We start from the raw sequence: 23,736 nt of genomic DNA, 5'->3' as shown, positions 1-23,736 counted from the left end.
TTGAATAATATAAGGTTTTAGAATACTATAATATCTATTGTGACTAAGTGTTTTAGTGGACTATTCATGGTAGTTTAGATATCACCAAGGGACATCCAAGTTAGATTAAGCATCCAAGCTAAGATCTAATCTAGTCAATATTTGGTGAGAGTATTTTATTGTTAGACATATCATTTTTCCATCTAATATATAGACTAACCTTTACTTAAATTTTTTCTATCTTACTTATTAACAAATCTCTTTCTTTGTTACTTATTATTATGATCAAATTAAATTTACAATATTATAATTACATAATTAATTTATTTCCCAAAATACAAATTTATATATTCAAATCATATCTTGAAATATTATACATATGTTTAAAATATATTATGATTTAAACTTATCCCAAAAAATATTATGTTATATTTCACCATTTAATTTAGCTTCTTTGTGGGACAAGAAATAGAAATTCAAATCATATTTAAAATATAGTACATAATTTGAGATAATATCTTTAGCTTCTTTGTGGGACAAGAAATAGAAATTCAAATCATATTTAAAATATAGTACATAATTTGAGATAATATCTCGATTTAAATTTATTGTGTTATACTACTATAAAATTTAAATAGTTAAATGAAATAAATTATTATATAAATTATTTATTTATTTTTATTTTTAATTTTAATTAATTTATAATATTTTATATATATATATATATATATATATATATATATATATATATATATTATTATTATTATTAGTAAATTTTAATAATTTTTATGATAATAGGAATCATATATGGTTAAGACGGCCTTTTCAACTCCAATATAATTTATTCCTATTTAGCAAAATTCTTAATAATTATATAATTAAAAAAATAATATAATCAAATTTAATCATAGTCACATAGTTTCTTAATAATTATCTAATAAAAAATGATATAATTTAATCATATTCACATAGTTTCTTAATAATTATATAATAAAAAATGATATAATCAAATTTTGAATGAATATTATTATATCAACTAAAATTATTAAATCAAATTCACTTAATCCTTTTGTTATGTTATGGTTATTTTTAATTTGATTTTGATATAAAAATCTTGAAAGTCTCATCATTCATATTGTTTTTTGTAAATCAATCTTGACCGTTACAATCAATATATTTTTAAGCTGAATATCAGTATATCAATTATACTAAGTATCTTTTCTTCTTCCGGTTTAGGTTATTAAAGCAACATGTTAAACACAGTACACCTATGCCTCTGGAGTTTGGGAAATAACTTGTAACCAAGTCAATTAAGATTTTTGGGATCAATTGCATATTTGATTAACATTTGGGTTCTTTTGAGTCGAGGCGTGGTGTTTTTTAATTCGATGGAATGTTGGATTGTTGACCGGAGTCCTCATGGTAGAATAGGTGGTTTCAATGTGCATGGAAATGGGACGTCCCAAGAAAAGTCTTATGTTTTTGTTGGTTGGCGTGATATGATAGAATAGAATTTTAATGGGGGAGTAAAGGGTTTCATAGGTCCAGGTATGTGCCCCGTGTGTAAACAATGGCCACAGGATGTTAATGTCATCTTTTATTGAGATACCTATTTGTTTTGATCTGCTCAAGATAGTTGGGGTTGAAATCACTTCAAGTACATGGAGATGCAAAAGGCATTATTCACTGAGTAAAGGATAAATTGCAGTTAAAGCCTCCTATTGTATCAAATTGGCTGCGTCCTATCCCAATCTGGTGAATTATTTCCAATGTATTTCTTTTGGGCATATATATAAGGAACAAAACCAGAGTGTTGATCTCCTCAGGTACACAAATTCAAATGCCAACTAAATTACCGTGGCACATGGGGCACTGAATTAACGGGCTTTTCTCGACTGAACCAACTTACTTTTGAATCCTCCAGATTCCAGAAGGAACCAAGTTACTTATGAAGTAGGCCACTTTTTCAGAGTAGAATTTAGCCTTAATTCATGGGTATTTCTACCTAGTGCATCAACCGTCCTCGAATCTTTTAAATCTTAACAAAATTCACATCACACCAACTAAAATTTATTTCCATATTTGTAATGGGAAAGCTCCTGAGCGTTCTCGCAGATATTCAGTCACAGAAGTGTAGTAGCTACTAACACCTCTATGAGTTCTGACTTCAAATGCTCTTGCCATCACAATCCCTCCCCTGAAGAGACTTCAAACTTTGAGCAACACGTCCTCAGTTCGATTCCCTTGCGAAATCCCGACATGACTAAATCTTCGCGAAATCAGAATCGCTAAAGCAGTCCCCACAGTCGCTCATTGAAGTCAGGGCATTTCAAGGGAATCCGTCAGGGGAAAATGGGTATCATAAATTTGAATACCCAAAGCCTCTCGCAGAATCTGGTTGGGTTCCTACGACACCCCAGAAAAGTTTGCCCGCGCATATGACTTCGTTGTGTACTGCCTCAAAGGATCTAAGGCCACACTCAATTTTCCTCACTCCCCGCCAAAAATTCCCCGCACTTTGTCACTATCACAGCCTCAAATTCAAACCGCGGCGACCAAGTTCGTAACAGGGGAATTGCGTCGACCTGCGGAAAACGATGCATCATCCTCATCATTCGATTTAGAAGTGGAATGCAACATCGACGACCAACAGATTATGGCGACCAACAGATTATGGCGCAGCAGGATCTGGCATTCCGGGATTCAGTCCCACTTCGAGGCCTAGAGAATGGCGGGTCTCTAAATGTAGAGGACATTCCTCTCTTGGACATGTCAATGGAGGATTTTGGGATTCTCTTCCAGTTGACGGAAGACAGGGGACCGTGGGTTCCCTAATTATTTCCCCCTTTCTTCCAGCTACTGAGATTCTTCCATGAGAGCTTAAATTAAATTAAATCGTAGCATTATTTGAGAAATTTATTCCATTGATGCCCCTTCCGCAGATCATAGCTTGAGTCATCATTGAGGCTCTAGAGAAGTGAAAAAGAAAGTTTTTTTAGGGGTTGGTCCCCTGAAAGGTTTGGTTGGTTCCTGAAATTTCAGTAGCATGTGTGGAAGGTCAGGTTGGTCTTGTCATGTCAATTCCACTTCCTTAACTGTACTTGGGAGTTAAATCATATCATAGTAACTCTTCGTTACATGTTTAATAAATTGGGTAAATGTGGGAGGACAGTGTTACACTTTATATTTTTATACCTTATTCCATTTGAATGAATTTTAATAACTCTAAGCACTCCATTTTCCATGAAGAAACCCTATAAGGCCACTGACTTTCCCATTTGTGATATATATATGAATTGTTAATTAAAATAGGATCCATGCATCGAACTTCTTTTTTTTTGAAATACAAGTACTTCATATTCATAAAAAAACATGTTTACATAGGTCCGTTAAGCATAAAGTTCATGGAACTCCAAAAATACTAGCTTCTCAAATAGTCACAGGATCTCAAACTCACCAAAGCATCATTGCAACAATATCAATGTCCCAATTGTCCAAAATCTGAATATTGACAACAAGAATTTAGACTCCTTATAATAGGGGAAAAAATCAGAGAGGGAATCTGTAATACATGATACTAAAAGAACCCCAACACTAAGTGTCGAGAATACCAAAACAAACTAGAACGATGAACCCCCAAAACAAACACGTGAGTGCATGATGTAGCGGTCGGGGCGGTTGGTTTGCACGCCCCCCGGCCGTGTTCGAATCCTGGGGAGCTGCGCGGATGCTGCAGCGTATATTGTTCCATGGAGATTCACATGATGGCGATTAAAAAATATGTTTCGATGTGACGGCTATCAGCCTGTTCTGACACGCATATGTACCAATATATATGTAAAAAAAAGGGCCCATAATGCTTCTAAGGGGAACTAGCCCCTCCCATTTTTAAAACTAGAACGATGAACCCAAAATATACGAGAGCTTTGAACCTAGAGAAATCTTTGACAAAGGATAATGTGCACGCGTTGCTAGGAGAAAAACCAAAATAGAGCCAAGATACTTGTACCATCGTCAATCATTCTATGAAGAGTTATATAAAACATGATTTCCATATTTGAATCATCATAACAGGTTGAGACAAGAGCACTATCTTATGAATTGTAGCCATGACCCTTTTAAGCGAGACATAATAACAAAATGAATGACAATTTCAATCCACCTTAAGCTTGATCAGAAGAGAGAACAGTGGGAGTTTTTCCTTGATTCACTGGAGGGTCAGTAAGGTCGCCTCAGGAAGAATCACTGACCAAAAAACCTTCAGCACGGGCCAATCTAGTATCCACATTTTCAAATATTATGGAGAATTCTTTTTACATCTTCAAGTGAGGAAAATATATTATAAGTCTCAACTTGCTTATCTTGAAATGCGAGACATAGAAAAGTAGCCATTTGCTAGTGTGAGGCCAACGAATTGAGAAAATTAAGGCATTTCTTTTGAGAAGAGCTAGGGTCTGGAACCCATTTCGAACTCTCACCCATCACTTTAGAATATGAGTGATAAGGTCAACCCCCAACATCTTTACTTTCCAACAAAAAAATCTCTTTCCGGACCTCCAAAGGAACAACATCAAAGAAGGTATCCATTGAATCATAGGCAAAAAGACGACACCTCTTTGAGCCAACATTGCTCTTGCCACCCCTCTTGCAACTCATCCTTGTTGCAATCCTTTGTCAAGGAGGCATGAGAGTAGCAAACACCAAACACAGGGAACAATAAGAATAAGAACCCCCAACATAGAGAAGGGCCGAAATAGACGTCCCTATAAGGCCAACCTAAACATGAACAGGTTGTCACCTAAAGACCGTAAAACAAGGGGCAAAGCAGGAATATTTCCAAACTCACAACAATATAAGGAGGTGATAGAACCCCTCCTTAAGAATTAAGCACTATAGAGAAAGGACCAAAGGCAACTAGATTATGACAGCTCTATGAAATCTTTAAAATGTCAAGACAAAGAGCAAGAAGTTCAGACCTCACAAGGGTAGAGAACCATATGTCCAACCCAGAAAAAACTATCATAAGTATCAGTAAAGGGAAAATAGTATTAGGCAAAGAAAAAAGAGAACATAATTCGTCCAACTCAAGGGCCTAGAAACCTAACCAAACGGAGACCATAAACAAAAACTCCAACACAAAAAACACTCTTCCAACCACAATTAAGGTAACATTGAGACTAAAATTGAAAATTAACCACAAGACTGTAGACGACCAAAGAAGCTAGAGCAAATGATAACCAATCCCCAATGAATCATATAGTGACAGAAACAAGCTTAGATGGGAACAATCATATCGCTAATCGCTACTATAACGGGAGATAAGTTTGTCAGCGTCCCATGACTGCACCAAAACATAATTTCACCCATCTTTCCAACACATAGTAAATACCACCTTAAGCAATTAGGAATAAACAAAACTCTCACACCTAACCACACCTGAGGGAGGATGAGGAGCAGACCTTGCCTCTAGTCATACCAACTTCGTGCCAACACCAACCAAATGACATAACGACCTATTTAAAGATGCAAGCTCAATTGTTACCAAGCCATCCCTCGGCAACGTCCATCTGCCACAACATTAAAACCGAGAGGACACTTGTGCTAAGTGGCACACCTCCCAATCATACGTTCCTCTTTAGAATGTCACCCCATCGAAGTGACGCGTGCATTGTTAAAAGAGTATGTTAATATAGATATATAATAATAATAATCGTATATAGGAATTCATTGAAAGCATAGCTTTTGCGAAACTTATATATATATATATATATATAATTTTAATAAAATTGTTTTTTTTTTAATTTATCAAATTCATAAAATGTAAATATTATTATAGTATTAATATATAGTATGGTTAAACATTAATATAAATTAATAAATATTATGATAAACATATATCTATTTTGTTAGATAATCTTCGGCAAAATCACATAACCAATCTTTTGTCGACGCGTTTTGAACCAACCAGTGTGGTTCATCATCAGGACAAGTTGAAGAACCAATCCAGCTTAGCGTGATTAAATAGAGCGTGCAGAGACTCCAACAGCTATAATGCTAACGGCACGCTCTATTTAATCACGCTTAGCCGTTAGCATTATCGCTGTTGGAGTCTCTGCACGCTCTATTTAATCACGCTAAGCTGGATTGGTTCTTCAACTTGTCCTGACGATGAACCACACTGGTTGATTCGAAACGCGTCGACAAAAGATTGGTTATGTGATTTTGCCGAAGATTATCTAACAATATTATGGATCACAGAAGTCTAAATTCCTCAATATATCTATTTTATCATTAATTTATATTCTCAAATACAATATAAGCATTCCATATATTTATTTTTACAAAAAAAAAATAATTTCAAATTATAAATGAAATAAAACATGGATCCAAATTAGATCCACATAGAAATAATTCACTATTAACATAAAACCCTAGGCCACAGAACAAATAAAAACAAGATATAGAGCAGGCAACCTTCATAAAGAAACTACCCCAAAGGGGCCATGAAAAAACAAAGCCCAAAATGGACATCAATACAATACATAAAACAAGAATAAACCCCTACAGAAGGATCTTTGGATGGGTTGAAACCTGAGTCGTCAACCCCAAATAGGCGCTAGCATAAAACACATTCTATAGTGCCAGGAAAACAACGAGCCTACAACAACAGCAAACCGGCGAGCAACAAAGCCTCATGGAAACCCAAACCACAACTAAGCATGCAATTTGACACCCAAGAAAGCGTAAAAAGTGATAGTGTTAGGCAATGGCGGCGACGGATATGACATAAAAAAACCCAAGTGCAAAAACATCGACGACAATAGACACATCGGTGAAGTAGAGGTCGTAAGGAACCCACAACGAATACAGAGGCACATACAGTCGTGAATGCAATCATTCCAGGAAAGCCTTGGCATCACGTGTGAACAAGACCTAGCATTACTCGCAAACAAGACCTAGCATTAGTGGAAGGGGCCTGAAACCATGAACAAGGCAACCCACAACCCCCTCAACCCTTCCAATAGAACAATGGCGATGAGATCACATAGCAGTGTCAACAGAAACGCCACAGTAGGTCAACGATGGGAGGCACGAAATAAGGCAAAGACAACTAGGGTTAGCCACATCACCTTGCTCCCTCAACTCTTCGTGCTCCCTAGCACACCAAATCATTTATTTAAGCTCATATTCATTGATTTGTAATTTATTGTGACAAGAGGCACTCCTATGTGTAAATATGTAGGTGTTGGTGTTACATGTAAATATTTTTTTAAACTATTTTTTTTATATTATAATTTTATTTTTATTAATAAAAATTTGAACAATTTTTTAAATAAAAGAAAAGCATAATATACCTATCACATTAAAATATATAATATATAAATAATAATTATAAATTAACGTCTATTTTACTATATAAATTAAAATAATGATTTTGTAACTATATTTAAATTTAATTAATAAGCACATAAATTTTTAATTTTTACAATATAACAAGATTCTTAACCATGAATATTCACCCAATTTTACCATGGATATTATTAACTTCAAAATAGGCTTTCTTACAATACCATGAGCCAATATCTAAAAACCATAACTCATTTTAAAATAAAATAAAATTATAAATATTGTATTTTAATTTAATTTTATAACATTTTAAAAATTAAACGTAATCCTTACAATAAACATACAATATAACAATATTCTTACCCATGAATATTCACTCCCATTTTACCATGAATATTATAAACTTGTAAATAGGCTTTGTTACAATACTATGACTTATCAATACCACTTGTCCAAAAACGATAACTCATTTCAAAATAAAATATTTTATTTTATAACATTTTTAAAATTGAATCTAAAGCAAAAAATTATGGGGAGATGTTGCAGTGAGTGTTTGTAAACATTTACATGTGGGCTCAATTAAAAAATAATAAAAGGTTAAAAGTGATTGCCTATAGAGGTGCTCTCGAGCCTAGTATGTAGACATGATGTAATGTCTTGTAAACATTTTGACTTAGTCAAAATAAAATAAAATTTTAAAAATAAAACTAGCTTAGATTCATCTTAACTCTCCAAGAATCAAATATCTTGAAATGCAAACCTCTTTTAGAGTGCAAGAAGATTTGATCCCTCTAGGTACTTGATAAATCTAAACTTAATAGATATAAGTTCGTTGAGTCGAGAGGTTCATTCTACAACCGAATATGAGAGGAATGCCCAATATAAAAGGAAAATGTAAGTTTGTTTGTTGGGTAGCGAAATTGATATGTGCTCCTTTAAAATAAAAATAAATTATGCTCTAAATAGAAAAACAACATTAGCTATATATTGTATTTTACACTCTTAAAAAATTTACTCCTGGAAAAATTTAATCCCTCTAAACTCATATTAAATCAATACTTAAAATAAATCTACACTAATATATAATATAATCCATTACTATCTAATTTTCATAATTAAAATATAAACCTTACCCAATTAAACTTTTTCATCCTACCACAATATAAACTTTAAATCATGTTAAACTTATACGGTGGTTTTTCACTTTAATAAAAATCCATCCAATATTGTTGAGCATTTTATGCATTATAATAATATGCACATTTAATTAATTTTAGATATTTTATGTGCATTTTCTAAATTCATTTTTTCGCTGCGGTTTTTCACTAAATTTATACAAATAAACAATATGGAAGGTAATTCTTACTATGTTGATTCTCCATAACTTTTCTCTTATTACAATGTTATTGTCTTCTTTCGTTTTGTTGGAAGGACAATTAATCATTAAATTATAATGTTCTTAAAGTTAGCTTAACTTTCAATTTCTGCTCAAGCCATGTCGAGAACGTTATAAATGAAAACCTCAAAATGATTTTTTTCATTAATGGTATGGCTATCGCCAAAAATAAATTAGCGAGAAACTAGATGCGACACTCTTTTCCCGAGGGATTTTCAAATAAAATATGTCATCATGCTCGAAAAATATCATAACAAAATTAGCGAGAAACTAGAAGCCGACACTCTGCAGTGTGACTGTTGTCTTTCTAATGTTGCAGCGAGGATCTGTTACCCGTGCGTTGCTGTTAATAGTTTGTGAGCAAGAAGGGGGATTCCTGGCTGGTTGATCGCCCCTGCACATATAATCAGGAAAAGTAAAAAATAATAGAAACGGGAATGGCTCTGTTTCGTCATGATAAAATTTCGCTATATTTATGTGCAGGAAAAGTAAAAAACAATAGAAACGGGAATGGCTCTGTTTCGTCGTGATAAAATTTTGCTTTATTTATGTGAACCATTCCTGGAAAGAGTTTGTATGACTGTGTGGTGAGGCGAGGCGAGCCTCTTAAGCTCCATTAACTTTTTTGCATAATCCCTGTCTACAATTATGGAATTTAAACTGCAGTCTTTCCTTAATTTATGGAAACCAACTGCAGTAGTTTCCTTAAGTTAAGGAAATCAACTGCAGTTAATAAATTTATTGTTGGGAGCTACTGAAGTGGTCCATTACACCCATCTGGAGGGCTCTGCGTTGATCTGTGGGACCTCTGACACATAGCTATCAGAAGCTTGGCTATAAATTCATCTGTTTGGTCCCCAAGCTTGCATCTCAATTTCCCTTCAGTTTTTACACCATCTAGCTGAGAGAGCAGAGCTTGGAAGTGCCTTCAGAATTTTTGTATTCTTTTCTTTTTGCTTGGATTGAAGCTGGAGTGCTGAAGAAGAAGCAAGTGGACTGTGGCCTGCATCAAAAACATCACCAATGGCTGGAGGTAATTCTTATTTCTGGGCATTAAGTTTTAAAATGATTCTTTCAGTTATTCCGCATATAGAATCGCTGTTTAAACTGTAGAATTCTTACATTTGGTATCAGAGCCCTTTTATCTCTGCCTTGTTGTGTGTTGGCCAAGAAACGAATTCTTATTTTTGGGCATGGCCTATTAAGCATAACAGTCAATTTCAGTATATGCGCAGAGGGTTCCGGTTTTGTGCTGTTTAGAAACCCTGTGCGTACATTTCTTATATGTACATATTCCTGCTACGAATATATCCTGTCTGTCTAAGATCACGTGGAACTTCTCCCTCGTAGCTAATCTTAATGCTTAACTACCATTGGTTTCCTACTCGATAATGGGAGATCAGATTAATTGAACGTGATTTTGTCTACTAAGCTGTGCGGTTGTTTGAGATTTTTGTATTCTTTTTGCTATTGGTTGTATTTATGGTTTAAGATGATGACAAATTTTAGGGTTCGAAAAATAAGTTGGGTTTATCATTCTGGCCAAATAATGTTAGTAGATCTTTAGATCGGGTTTAAACGTCTCGTTGTTTGTACATAGAAACGCTTGTTTGTCTGGAGGTTATGTGCGCTTTTTACGCTTGATACTTGAATAGCAAGAGCCTATGAATTCTCGTAGCTAGTATCACATGTTTTGAAATTTGGAAATCATATTTGTTTATGGGCGCACATTAAAATACACGGGCCTGTTTTTTTTATGGGCGCACATTAAAATATTTGGGCCTGATGTACATTAAAATACATTAAAATTTGACTTCCATTTGTTTACAAATTTTGCGTCATTGGCTTTGAAATTATACACAATATCGATTCCTAACAAGAGCCTTGAAAGTCATGTGTTTATTTTGCAACTAATTAGTCTGGGATAAAATCGTATCTCTTTCTTTTCAAGCTTTCCCTTCTGAATTGATCAAGTATATTATTTTACTTGTAACTTAGCCAAGGTATATTGGGGATTCATAACATGAAAGAGCACATGTTTTATAGAACAGTCATGAATGCTTATGACATAAAAGTATCTTCTGATTTTTTTTTTATTATTTTTTATTTTTAAAGGACATTTGTGTGCCATAGTTATAATATCGTGCAAATATCAGAGATTACATTCGGCATTGTTCTTGGCATTTTCTTTAATGAATTTCAGTTTTATGATGCTGTAAATTTATCCCAATTTGGAAAGCTTGTTTACTGGTCTATTTTTGTTTTGTTTATAAATTGAACAATCAATTTGCAGTCATTTACGGTAATGCTGACTGCTTTAATCTTAATTTAGATTTTGTGAAGAATTATTACAGTTATATGGAGTTTATTTAAAATTTCATTTTGACTTACTCCTTCAGTAAACATTATTTTTCTCTCTAGTTAAGTTTTGTTTATGCAACAAAAATAATGTCTAGTGATCCATATAATTTTAATTAATTAGAGAATAGCCACAACATCTTTAATTAATTAAAATTATATATTTTGATTGGTTAGATCACATAAAGATTGTTTAGACATTAAATTGTAATTAATTAGACTGAATATAATAAATTTTATCCCACAGGAATTTTTATTATATTTATGTAATTAATTAGGATAAAATTTCATAACCTACCCACAGGAGTTATGAATTAATAAGTTTTATCATAAAGTTTTATTGAATCTGTTTGAATTAAAAATTTAGCCCACAGGCAATTTTTATGTCATTAGATTCAATTTTTGAGCATGATTTACATTGGTAAAACATGAAAGTTTATTAAGCCTCAATTTTAACATAAGCATGTGATTCTTTATTTTGATGCAGTAGTACAACCTGCAAATTTCTCTGAAATTCGTTGTGACATTCCCGAACTTAAGGGAGATAACTATAAGATTTGGAAGGAGAGGATTCTCCTTCATTTAGGGTGGATGGACATAGATTATGCTATTAGGAAAGATGAACCATCGGCACTCACAAATACCAGCACTGCAGCGGACATCACGCTTTATGAACGATGGGAGCGATCCAATCGTCTAAGCATGATGTTCATTAAGACTAAAATTTCAGCTGGTATTCGTGGTTCCGTTGATCAGCATGAAAAGGTCCGAGACTTGTTGAAGGCCATTGATGATCAATTTGTCACTTCAGACAAGGCACTAGCAAGCACCCTAATCATGAAGTTCTCATCCCTAAGGCTCACCAGTGTGAAAGGTGTGCGCGAGCACATCATGCAGATGAGGAACACTGTGGCTCAATTGAAGAAACTCGAGGTTGATATATCGGAGTCCTTCCTAGTGCACTACATCCTGAACACCCTTCCACACCAATATGGACCTTTCAAAATCTCATGCAACACACATAAAGATAAATGGTCAATTAATGAACTTATGACCATGTGTGTTCAAGAGGAAGAGAGACTGGTGATGGAACTGGGAGAGAGTGCAATGCTAGCAACGCGTGGAAAGGGCAAATCTCAAGCCAATCGGAAAGGGAAAGGTAAAGTACCTCCCCAAGCCGATATCAAGAAAGTTTCCAAGTGTTTTTCTGTAAAAAGAAGGGACACATGAAGAAGGAATGCACCAAATTTCAGAAATGGCTTGCAGACAAAGGTAATTTAATCTCGTTTGTTTGTTATGAATCTAATATGGTTAACGTTAATATTAACACATGGTGGATTGATTCTAGATCAACAATTCACATTTCGAATTCCTTGCAGGGTTTGCAAAACCTAAGGAAGCCAGTGGGAAGTGAGCAAAGCATCTTATCAGGAAACAAGATGGGCTGCATGTAGAAGCTATAGGAACATGTTATTTAACTTTAAGTAGTGGCTTTGTTTTAGAATTAGAAAAGACCTTCTATGTTCCAAGTTTTTCTACAAACTTGATTTCAGTTTCAAGGCTTGTACCTTTTGGATATTCCTTAAACTTTTCAGAAAAATCTTTCAGTCTATTCTATAAATCTGATTATGTTGGGAATGGTATTTTGTCTAATGGTCTTTACTGCATTAATTTACAAAACAATGCCACTTATGATTCAATGCATGTTCACACTGGCACTAAAAGATGTGTTATTAATGAAGATTCCTCTAAATTATGGCACCAGAGACTAGGTCATATCTCCATAGATAGAATTAAAAGATTGGTAAATGAAGGAATACTTAATATTCTAGATTTTACTGATTTTGAGACTTGTGTGGACTGCATAAAGGGAAAGCAGACCAACAAGTCAAAGAAAGGTGCCAATAGGAGTTCAGACATATTAGAGATCATACATATTGATATATGTAGTCCAGACATAGACTCACATGGTCAGAGATACTTCATCTCCTTTATAGATGATTATTCACGATATATGTATCTCTACATGCTTCATAAAAAGAGCGAAGCATTAGATGCCTTTAAGATCTTTAAGGCTGAAGTAGAGAAACAATGCGGCAAGCAAATTAAGATCGTGAGATCAGATAGAGGTGGAGAATATTATGGTAGATACACAAAAGATGGACAAGCACCTAGGCCATTTGCTAAATTTCTTCAAGAGCATGGGATTGTTGCCCAATACACTATGCCTGGTTCACCCGACCAGAATGGTGTAGCAGAAAGAAGAAATCGAACATTATTGGACATGGTGCGGAGTATGCTTAGCAGCTCCAATCTTCCTAAATCTTTGTGGACTGAAGCACTTAAGACGGCAGTGTATATATTAAACCGAGTTCCAACCAAGGCGGTTCCTAAAACGCCATTTGAATTATGGAAAGGTTGGAAATCGAGTTTGCGACATATGCGCGTTTGGGGATGCCCGTCTGAAGTGAGAATTTATAATCCACAAGAGAAGAAGCTGGACCCAAGGACCATTAGTGGGTATTTCATTGGATATGATGAAAGGTCTAAAGGTTACAGATTTTATTGTCCATCTCACAGCACTAGGATTGTGGAATCAAGAAATGCAAAGTTTCTTGAAAATGACTTGATCAGTGGGAGCGATCAAACCAGAAACATAGTTTTTGAGAAGGATCATTCAGAACCTCAACCTTCCACTTCAAGTGATAGATTGGTTATTGTTCATAGCACCCCTCAAGTACAAACTGGTGTTGAACAACCAATTGTTGAAGTTCCACAAGCTGCTGACGATATTCCAGTAGATCAAGGAGTTCAAGAGTTGCAAAGAACTTTTGAACAACAAGTTGAACCACATACTTCTCAGGAAGATGATGGTACAACATTAAGAAGATCTACTAGACCAAAGAGATCAGCAATTCCTAATGATTATGTTGTGTATCTACAAGAATCTGACTACAACATTGGAGCCGAAAATGATCCCGAGTCATTTTCACAAGCCATGAGTTGCAAAGAATCAGAACTATGGTACAATGCCATGAAGGAAGAGATGAATTCCATAAAGAGTAACGAAGTCTGGGATCTTGTTGAGTTGCCTAATGGTGCAAAAGCCATTGGATGTAAATGGGTCTTTAAGACAAAGAAAGACTCATTGGGCAACATTGAGAGATACAAGGCAAGACTTGTTGCTAAGGGATTCACTCAGAAAGAAGGAATCGACTACATGGAGACTTTTTCTCCTGTATCTAAGAAAGATTCCTTGCGCGTTATTATGGCATTAGTAGCCCATTTTGACTTGGAGTTGCATCAAATGGATGTGAAAACGGCTTTTCTTAATGGAGATCTAGAGGAGGAGGTTTACATGAAACAACCTGAAGGATTCCCCTCTAGTGATGGTGAGCAATTGGTTTGCAAGCTCAAGAAGTCATTATATGGTTTAAAACAAGCATCCCGCCAATGGTATTTGAAATTCCATAATGTAATTTCTTCTTTTGGTTTTGTAGAAAACATTATGGATCAATGTATATACCTGAAAGTTAGTGGGAGTAAAATTTGTTTTCTTGTTTTATATGTGGATGACATTTTGCTAGCAACCAATGATAAGGGTTTGCTACATGAGGTGAAACAATTCCTCTCTAAAAATTTTGATATGAATGATATGGGTGAGGCATCTTATGTCATTGGCATTAAGATCCATAGAGACAGATTTAGAGGCATCTTGGGTCTGTCACAGGAAACCTATATTAATAAAATTTTAGAGAGATTTCGGATGAAGGATTGTTCACCAAGTGTAGCTCCCATTGTGAAGGGTGATAGGTTCAATTTGAACCAATGCCCGAAGAACGACTTTGAAAGGGAACAAATGAAGAACATTCCATATGCTTCTGCTGTCGGAAGCCTAATGTATGCTCAAGTCTGCACAAGACCTGACATTGCATTTGTTGTGGGAATGTTGGGACGATATCAGAGTGATCCAGGTTTAGACCACTGGAGAGCTGCAAAGAAAGTAATGAGGTACCTTCAAGGAACCAAAGACTACATGCTTATGTATAGACGGACGGACAACTTGGAAGTAATTGGCTACTCAGATTCTGACTTTTTTGGGTGTGTTGATTCACGCAAATCAACATTAGGTTACATTTTTATGATGGCCGGTGGAGCTGTATCATGGAGGAGTGCCAAGCAGACCTTGATTGCCACTTCTACTATGGAAGCCGAGTTCATCTCCTGTTTTGAGGCTACTTTACATTGTGTATGGCTTAGGAGTTTCATTTCTGGGCTTAGAATTACGGATTCTATCTCTAAGCCATTGAGAATATATTGTGATAATTCAGCTGCTGTTTTTATGGCTAAAAACAATAAAAGTGGGAGTCGAAATAAACACATCGACATTAAGTATTTAGCTATAAGGGAACGTGTTAAAGAAAAGAAAGTGATCATTGAGCACGTCAGCACTGAGTTGATGATTGCTAATCCTTTGACTAAAGGCATTCCACCATTTAAATTCAAGGATCATATAATGAATATGGGACTTGGTTCCATTATGTAGTTTCTCATTGTATGGACAATGTTATTTTAATGAAATTCTTAATTATTGTGATGTTTTTTCTCATATTTATGTGCACCTTAAGTTGATTTGAGAAAATTCATTTAAGAAGGACCAAGAATAAACATAAGGTTTATTCATTAAGAAATTGTTGCCACATAAATTATAATAAGAATAAATACATAGTAATACATGGAAGATAATACTCGTCATTAGAGGACTTATCGCCATGATTCATGTATCTATTACTTAATACAGATTATCAATGGGTTTTAAGTTGAGACATTAAGTTTGGAAGTATGGACCAAGTGGGAGAATGTTAAGCTCCATTAACTTTTTTGCACAATTGCTGCCTACAATTATGGAATTTAAATTGCAGTCTTTCCTTAACTTATGGAAACCAACTGCAGTAGTTTCCTTAAGTTTTTTTTTTTTTAGACAAGATTCGGTTGCTATATTATAGACTGAAAAAAAGAGTCAGTTCTCCATGCATACAGTGCTTCTTGGACATCATGGATCAAAGGAATTACAAAAAGGGTCCCTTCCTTGATCCTTGTTCTAGTCTTTTTGCCTCTAAAGCTTCCTACACTACTATAAATCCTTACATATTGCAAACACCAAAATTTACAGCTACAAAACATATTTAATCTATCTCTATATCTATATGACTAATCTTCCTAGCGGTGGACGCTTCTGGGTTTGGGTCTGGTTCATTCTGCTTTGCGCTGGAGGAGCTAGGGGCTTCCTTGAGCTTTTTGTCCATCATGAACTTGAGAACTACTATCGATTCTTCTGCGTGGCTGCAACGGTTTGCCAAGTTATTGTATTGCTCATGTAAAGAGGAAACTCTGTGCAGGAACAGATTGATTTCTGCCCTGTATTTTTCATTGAGAATTCTATACTGATCTTCCATACGTGTTTCCAAGCTTTTGACTTGATCCTCCAATATGCGCTGTTGCGCTCTCAGCTCCTCGAATTCTACATTAAGATCTCTGCAGTGAAAACAATCCTCTGAGCGGGCCATTATCACTAAATGCTTCCTGTCTGTGGTGTCGGCCGCTTTAACGCAAAACCTGCGAACTCTGTGGACACTGAACCAGCTACCTTGGGCTGATTTGAGGAGGGCGGAAGCTTTGAAATTCTGATGCCTGTAGAAACTGCCTTTCTTAATGTTTTGGAGAAATTTGCTGCCTGGGGTATAAATAGAGTTCATATGCGTGCTTTGAAAGCGGGAAGATGCCCAACTGCATCTCATGGCGATCTGCGGAATGGTCAAAAGCAAATCTTTTGCAACAAATAGAATCAATCTATAAGGACGATTTTCTCCTGGATTTCTCTTGTTTCCCATGCGTTGAGGCGATGTCCTGATCACATTTCTGAGCCAAATCCTGCCCACCTTACTTGCTCTGTCGTCGGCACTGTTTTCTTGTCTGATGTCGCTGATTCTGTCAGCTGTGGTACACCTGCTGTTGACTGAGTGTTGTGGACTCATGGTAACGGTTGAAAAGAAACGGTGTTATTACAGCTCAGGCTGCCCTTGGATCGTTCGCATGCCCTGTTGGCATGCTTATCGGCTTCCTTATTCAATCCACGTAGGATGTGATAATACACGATTTCTTCCATTGATGCATGGAGGATCTGATTCTGGTGGTTTATCTGTTGAAGAAGTATATTTGGCGTGCTCTGACGCTGCGCCATAAGCCTGATAATTATTGCTGAGTCCCCAAACACCACTGCTTTCCTTATCCCTAACTTTCGTAGCTGTGTGAGGCCCTGATACAGTGCTAATCCCTCTGCTCTGTTGTTGGAGATCTCTCCTAGCCCCCATTCGAAATGAAGAATGCTCTCTCCATTTGCATTGCATATTAGGCCCCCTGCACCAGCTTGGCCCGGGTTCGATTTAGAAGCACCGTCAAAAAATAAGCAGAACCTGTTACAATTTCCCAGCCAGTTCGAAAATTCCTCATCCTTTAATCTCATTTTCCATGCGCTATTTGTTTCTTTCATTTTTGTCCTTCCCTTGCTTATTTCCTGAGCGCTAGCAATGTTCTCAAATACATAGCTGAGCAGATTTCTCTCTTCCATACTATAATTTGTTGCATCAATTTTGCCTCTGGTGTGATTTGTGACTGTCTCTACCGCTAGCATTTTAGCCTTGTGGCACATTATCCTAGCGCTGCAGCCTTTCTCCTGGAAGACCTTTCCATTTCTTGCCAACCATATGCGCCATAAGAGAGTTAGAGGAATGATGTTCCATACCCTTTGCGCCAATTTACTTCTTTTCTCTTTCCATGGACAATTCTTCCTCCATTTGTGAATCGTTTCTGCAATGGTTGCCTGAGGCTCCCAGGGTGCTTCCCCTATTGAGGCCATCTTCTTCCAACATTCGTCAGCCACCGGACATTCTATAAACAGGTGCTGCATTGTTTCCTCTGATCTACAGCAGTTTGGGCACCTGGATGGCCCCATTATGCCTCTTTTCTTTAAATTTTCAGCTGTTAGTGTTTTTCCTTTCAAGAGCAGCCAAATGAAAAACTTAACTTTGGGAGGTGCTTCTGCTCTCCATACTAGTTTCCATTGGTTCCATATTTCCTGGTGGAAGGTGCTGTCACAAAGAAATTCATGACCAGCTTTAACCGTGTATTGAGTTCCAGTTGGGTCCCAACGATATCCATCATGCATGCCTTCTTGGACTGGTGCTTTGCTGTGTAGGAGCTTCTTTAGGTCTGTGAAACTGGTGTCTAACTCCCTGGGATGATCCGGGAATTTCCATCCTGTCCATGCTTGAGAGTGATTGTCCCATTGTGATATTTGAGCCAAGTGCAATATTCCTTTGCCATTAAGCCAGTTTATGGCAGGGATTACCTCCATCTTTGTTCCAATGGGATGCTGCCCTAGAATTCTGTCTGTGGAGAAATTGATACTGCTCCCCCCTCCTGGGACCTTTGAGATATTCTGAGACATAAAAGTAATAGCCTTCTTGCAAAGTTGCCAAATTTTTGTACTATCTCTGTTGGGAATATTAGTCTCCAGGAGTCGCTGCCTTGTGCAGCTCAGATATTTTGCCTCTAAGATCTTCTTCCACCACGCTGTAGGCCCTGTGATCATCCTCCATACGATTTTAGCTCCAAGGGCTAAGTTTAGCAATTTTGGTGATCTGATGCCTAGTCCTCCTTTTTCCTGAGATTGGATTATATTCTTCCAGCTTACAAGATTGAATTTTTTCTTATCCGTTTTCCCTCCTTGCCAAAGAAAATGCCTGAGGGCTCTTTCCATTTTCTGATGGAAAACAGCTGGAGCTTGATATAAGGAAAAACGATATATGGGAAGAAAAACTATACCTGATTTTAGAAGAACTAGTCGCCCTACTAGGTTCAACCACATGGTGCCCCATTGCTGCACTTTTCTTTTTATTTTGTCGAGGATTTCGTTCCATGTATCATCTTTCAGCGGTCCCATACTTACTAGCATCCCTAAGTAGGAGAAATGGTTCTAGACTAGTTTGCAGGAGACTCCAAAGATGCTTGCAATGCTGTGGATGGTATGGTTTGGAGTATTCCAACCATATATACAATTTTTTATCTGGTTGACCTTCCCACCTGAGTAATCCATAAATTGGTCCAAGATCTTCTTAAAGCGCCTTGCTATAGTGATGGATGCTCCTCCTATTAGGAGAGTGTCATCTGCAAATTGCGAATGATTGATATTCTTGGTTCCTTGCTCAATCTTGATGCCAGTGATTAGACCTATTCTCCGGTTATAATCCAAGGTTTGACTGAGTGATTCAGCCATAAGGATAAACAAATAAGGGGATAGGGGGCAGCCTTGTCTGAGGCCACGAGAGGATTGAAAGGCTGCACACGGTCTCCCATTAACCAAAGGGGAGATCCAAGGTTCCATTATACAAGCCTTGACCATTGTGATGAAGGAGGGATCAAACCCCATTTTATGAAGCACTGCATACAGGTAGGAATGTCTTACCCTATCAAAAGCATTTGCAAGGTCCAACTTTAGAACGAACCCTTTCTCTTTTCTGCTTAAGCTCGAGTGGATGGCCTCTTGCACAAGAAGGATAGAGTCAGTGATGTGCCTATTGGGGAGAAAGCCCCCTTGATTTTCAGAGATCAAGAATGGGAGATGAGGTTTAAGCCTGGATGCTAGAATTTTTGAGATAATTTTATATGCTAAGATGCATAAAGAGATTGGCCGAAATCTGGAAAAAGTGGAGGGTCGATTCTCTTTTGGGATTAAAGCCAGATAGGTGGAGTTGGTAAATCCCCCCATTTTGCCTTTTTTTAGAACCCAACGAATCATCTTTAAGAGATCTTTTTTAATCATCTGCCAATATTCTCGATAAAAGGAGATGGGAAATCCATCAGGGCCTGGAGCTTTATCTGGGTGTAAACTCCAGATTGCTGCTTGGATTTCTTCTTCTTCTATTTCTTTTCTGAGACTGCTGTTCATTTCTTGTGTGACTCCTTTAGGTAAATGCTGAAGCATGCTTGAGTAATCCTCCTTGCCTTTGTCCTCAGTTAGAAGATTATTAAAGTGCTTGGTAGCTGCTTCCTTTATAGAGTCCTGTGTGTTGTAACGGTTCCCTTCATTATCCATTATCATGCTCACTGTATTTCTAGCCTTTCGAACAGTGGCTTGCTTGTGAAAATAGGATGTGTTTCTGTCTCCCTCCTGCAACCAAAGTTGCCTTGATCTCAGTCTCCATTTTATCTCTTCGTCTCTAATAGTTTGACTTAGCTGTGAGTATAATCTGGTTTCTTGTTCTTAGCTTGCTGAGATAGCCCCAGCACTTCGATTCTTTGCTGCACTTCCTCTAGATCTTGCTTAATTTTCTTTTTATTCATCTCAGGCTCTTGATAATTGTTCTTTGCCCAATTTTTTAATCCCTGTCGTACTCTCTTCAATTTTGTCTCCCAAATATAACTTGGCGAACCTTCTACATGTTGAACCCAAGTTTGTCACACCACATCTTTTGCAGCTGGGATACAGTTCCAAATGGCGCAGTATTTGAAGGGTATAGGCCCAAGCTGACAGTGACTATGAAGAGTAAGCGTTATTGGGTAATGGTCGGAGGCAGAGACATTGAGGATATTTGAGTGGCCTGTGGAGAAGGTGGACAGATATGCTATGCTTATAAGGAACCTATCAAGACGTTCCATGATATTGCCGGCGCCAATCCTTCTGTTGCTCCAGGTGTACCTACGATTTTTGGGTCTGATATCAACAAGGTCGTGCTCCTGCATAATGGCCTCTAGTCGACTTCTGGATGGATCAGGAGTGAAATTTCCTCCTCTTTTTTCGTTAGCATGCATCACGAGATTTAAATCTCCTGCTATAATAAGATTGTTATTCTGTTCTTCTTCTATACTTGCTTCCAATGTATTCCAACACATTTCTTTCTCTCTGTACTGATTAGGAGCATTTACATTATAAACTGTTACCTTTGAACCTCCTGTTTTGCTTTCTAAGGTAGTTCGAATCCAGTTCTGGTGAACGCTGGTGGAGTCATAGATCCATTTATTGCTATCCCATATAGTTAATATACCGCCTGAGGCTCCTCTTGCTTCGCTTGCACATCCATTAAAATGCTTTTGCTGGCTAATTACTCTACTCATTTCTGATTGATCTTGCTTTGTTTCTTGAATCAGAACAATTTCAGGGTTTTCACTGTGAATTAAGTCCTTGAGGGCAGCTAGCTTGGAGGGGTGCCCTAAGCCCCTACTATTCCAAGATAGTATTTTCATCATGATTTACTGGTTACATGGAGAGGTGCTCGCCTCTCATGGCCTTTGTTACTATTTTCTTTTTCCAAGTGTCCAAGAATGAAGGACTCTATTGGAGTTTGGGTGCCCAGTGCTATGTCTTTCTGAGCGTTTTCATCCCTCTGCTGCTTGGCTGATTTCCTGCCAGGCCCTTGCTTTTTTGGGACATCACTGGGCGCTCCATGTTCCTTTGAAGAGCTCCTGGTAATCCTTGAAGAGGGGGGATCAGAAGAGGGCTGCATGATGAGAGGAGGGGAAAGTTGAAGAGGGGGATCTGTGGAAGGGATATCAGGCCCTGATTCTGCCTCAGAGAGGGTCGCGAAGGGGTTAGAAGTTGGAGGGAGAGGAGGATCGGGAATCAGAGGAGGGGAGGAAGGATGTTGCTGGGAAGGACCAGGGGCATCAGGATCCAAAGACTTAAGAGGAGGAGATGATTTTTTCCTTTTTACAGTTTCCCATTGCCCATCCTGCTCATCAGAATCTACATTAACTATCTTGGTGCATCTATTTGCAAAATGTCCATACTCATGGCATACCTTGCATTTGAAGGGTATCTGCTCGTAATCCAGTTGCTGAATATGGCACCAATCATCAAATTTCAATTTGATCGCTTCCGGCAGTCCTCGGCCCAGATTGACTTCAACAAAGATCCGCGCACACGCTTGCATGTTGTCTTTAGGTTCACTGCGATCTATGTATTTTCCAACCGCATTTCCTATTTCTCTGACCGAGTCATCCCCCCAGCAGTGAACGGGAAGGTGCGGCAGTCTAACCCAGACTGGTACAGCATTCGGTATATCAAGTTCTGGATCAAAATCCGGGGTCCATTTGTTGAGGTAGAGACCCTTGGAGTCCATAAAGTAAGGTCCATTCCTGAATATTAGATCTTTGTCCTCTTTGGTTTCGAAATGGAAAGTAAAATATCCTCTGCCACATAATCTGATGGATATTTTACCCTGGATCTTGTCCGACCAGTTTCGCTCGACCCACCTTTGCACTGTTCTGGGTGATGGCCACAATCCTGTAAATTGCCCAATCAATCCTTTCTCTGCTAGGGAAATGGCTGCCATGCGTGGGATGGTAGGCGGCAGTTGAACTTCCTGTAATACATCAAGCTTTTTCACAAACTTTGTTGCTGCTGGTCTAGGTCTTTGCGGAGGGAGGGACTTTACCAGGTTGGAGAAAGCTCTTTGCAGATCCGGATCCCCACCGGGAGGGTCCAGAGGGTCCATGTTGAAGCTCGCTCAGGCGGCCCAGGCCGAGGCTCGATCGCGGGTTGCAGTCGCGCGCGCAGCAGAGGGCAGTTCTATTGAGTGATCTCTGTATTGCATTGTATCTTATTACAGGTCACCTTCTAGTTCAAAAAACCTCAGAGTAGTTTCCTTAAGTTAAGGAAATCAACTGCAGTTAATAAATTTATTGTTGGGAGCTACTGAAGTGGTCCATTACTCCCATCTGGAGTTCTCTGCCTTGATCTGTGGGACATCTGACACATAGCTATCAGAAGCTTGATGGAAGCTTGGCTATAAATTCATCTGTTTGGTCCCCAAGCTTGCATCTCAATTTCCCTTCAGTTTTTACACCATCTAGCTGAGAGAGCAGAGCTTGGAAGTGCCTTCAGAATTTTTGTATTCTTTTCTTTTTGCTTGGATTGAAGCTGGAGTGCTGAAGAAGAAGCAAGTGGACTGTGGCCTGCATCAAAAACATCACCAATGGCTGGAGGTAATTCTTATTTCTGGGCATTAAGTTTTAAAATGATTCTTTCAGTTATTCCGCATATAGAATCGTTGTTTAAACTGTAGAATTCTTACAGAGCCACCATAGAAATGGTTTCGGAACCACAACACTTATGCATTACAAATGGTCATAAATATATGTAGATTAATTTATGTGGCCGCATTTCAGGCGGCGCCTCAAGTTCTCACCCGCGGAAAGGGCATCAGATTTCTCAATTTACAATATGACTTAATTTAACTGAACTCTTATGGCATAATCTCTGCACTGGACAAGAAAATTAGAAAAGCTCCCGTCCACAGTGCTCCGTCGGCTGGAAGAGAATACCCAAATCCTCCGTTGAGACATCCATGAGAGGAATATCGTCCACATTTAGAGGCCCGTCAGGGTCGCCACTCTCTAGAGGTTCAAGTGGTACTGAATCCCGACATGCCAGGCCCTGCTCCGCCGTAATCTGTTGACCTTCAATGTTGCATTTCGCTTCCAAACCGGATGGCGAGTATGCCCTGCCGTTTTCCGAAGGTAGACAGAATTCCTCTGAGGCAAACATGGCCGCCGCGGCTTGAATTTGTGCCGGCGATAGAGACGAAGCGCAGGTAATT

This window comes from Pinus tabuliformis, chromosome 4_1, assembly GCF_031772625.1.
Source record: "Pinus tabuliformis cultivar Carrire ecotype Pingquan chromosome 4_1, CPIR1, whole genome shotgun sequence".
Lineage (NCBI taxonomy): Eukaryota > Viridiplantae > Streptophyta > Pinopsida > Pinales > Pinaceae > Pinus > Pinus tabuliformis.
Note: the sequence above shows the minus strand (reverse complement) of the source record.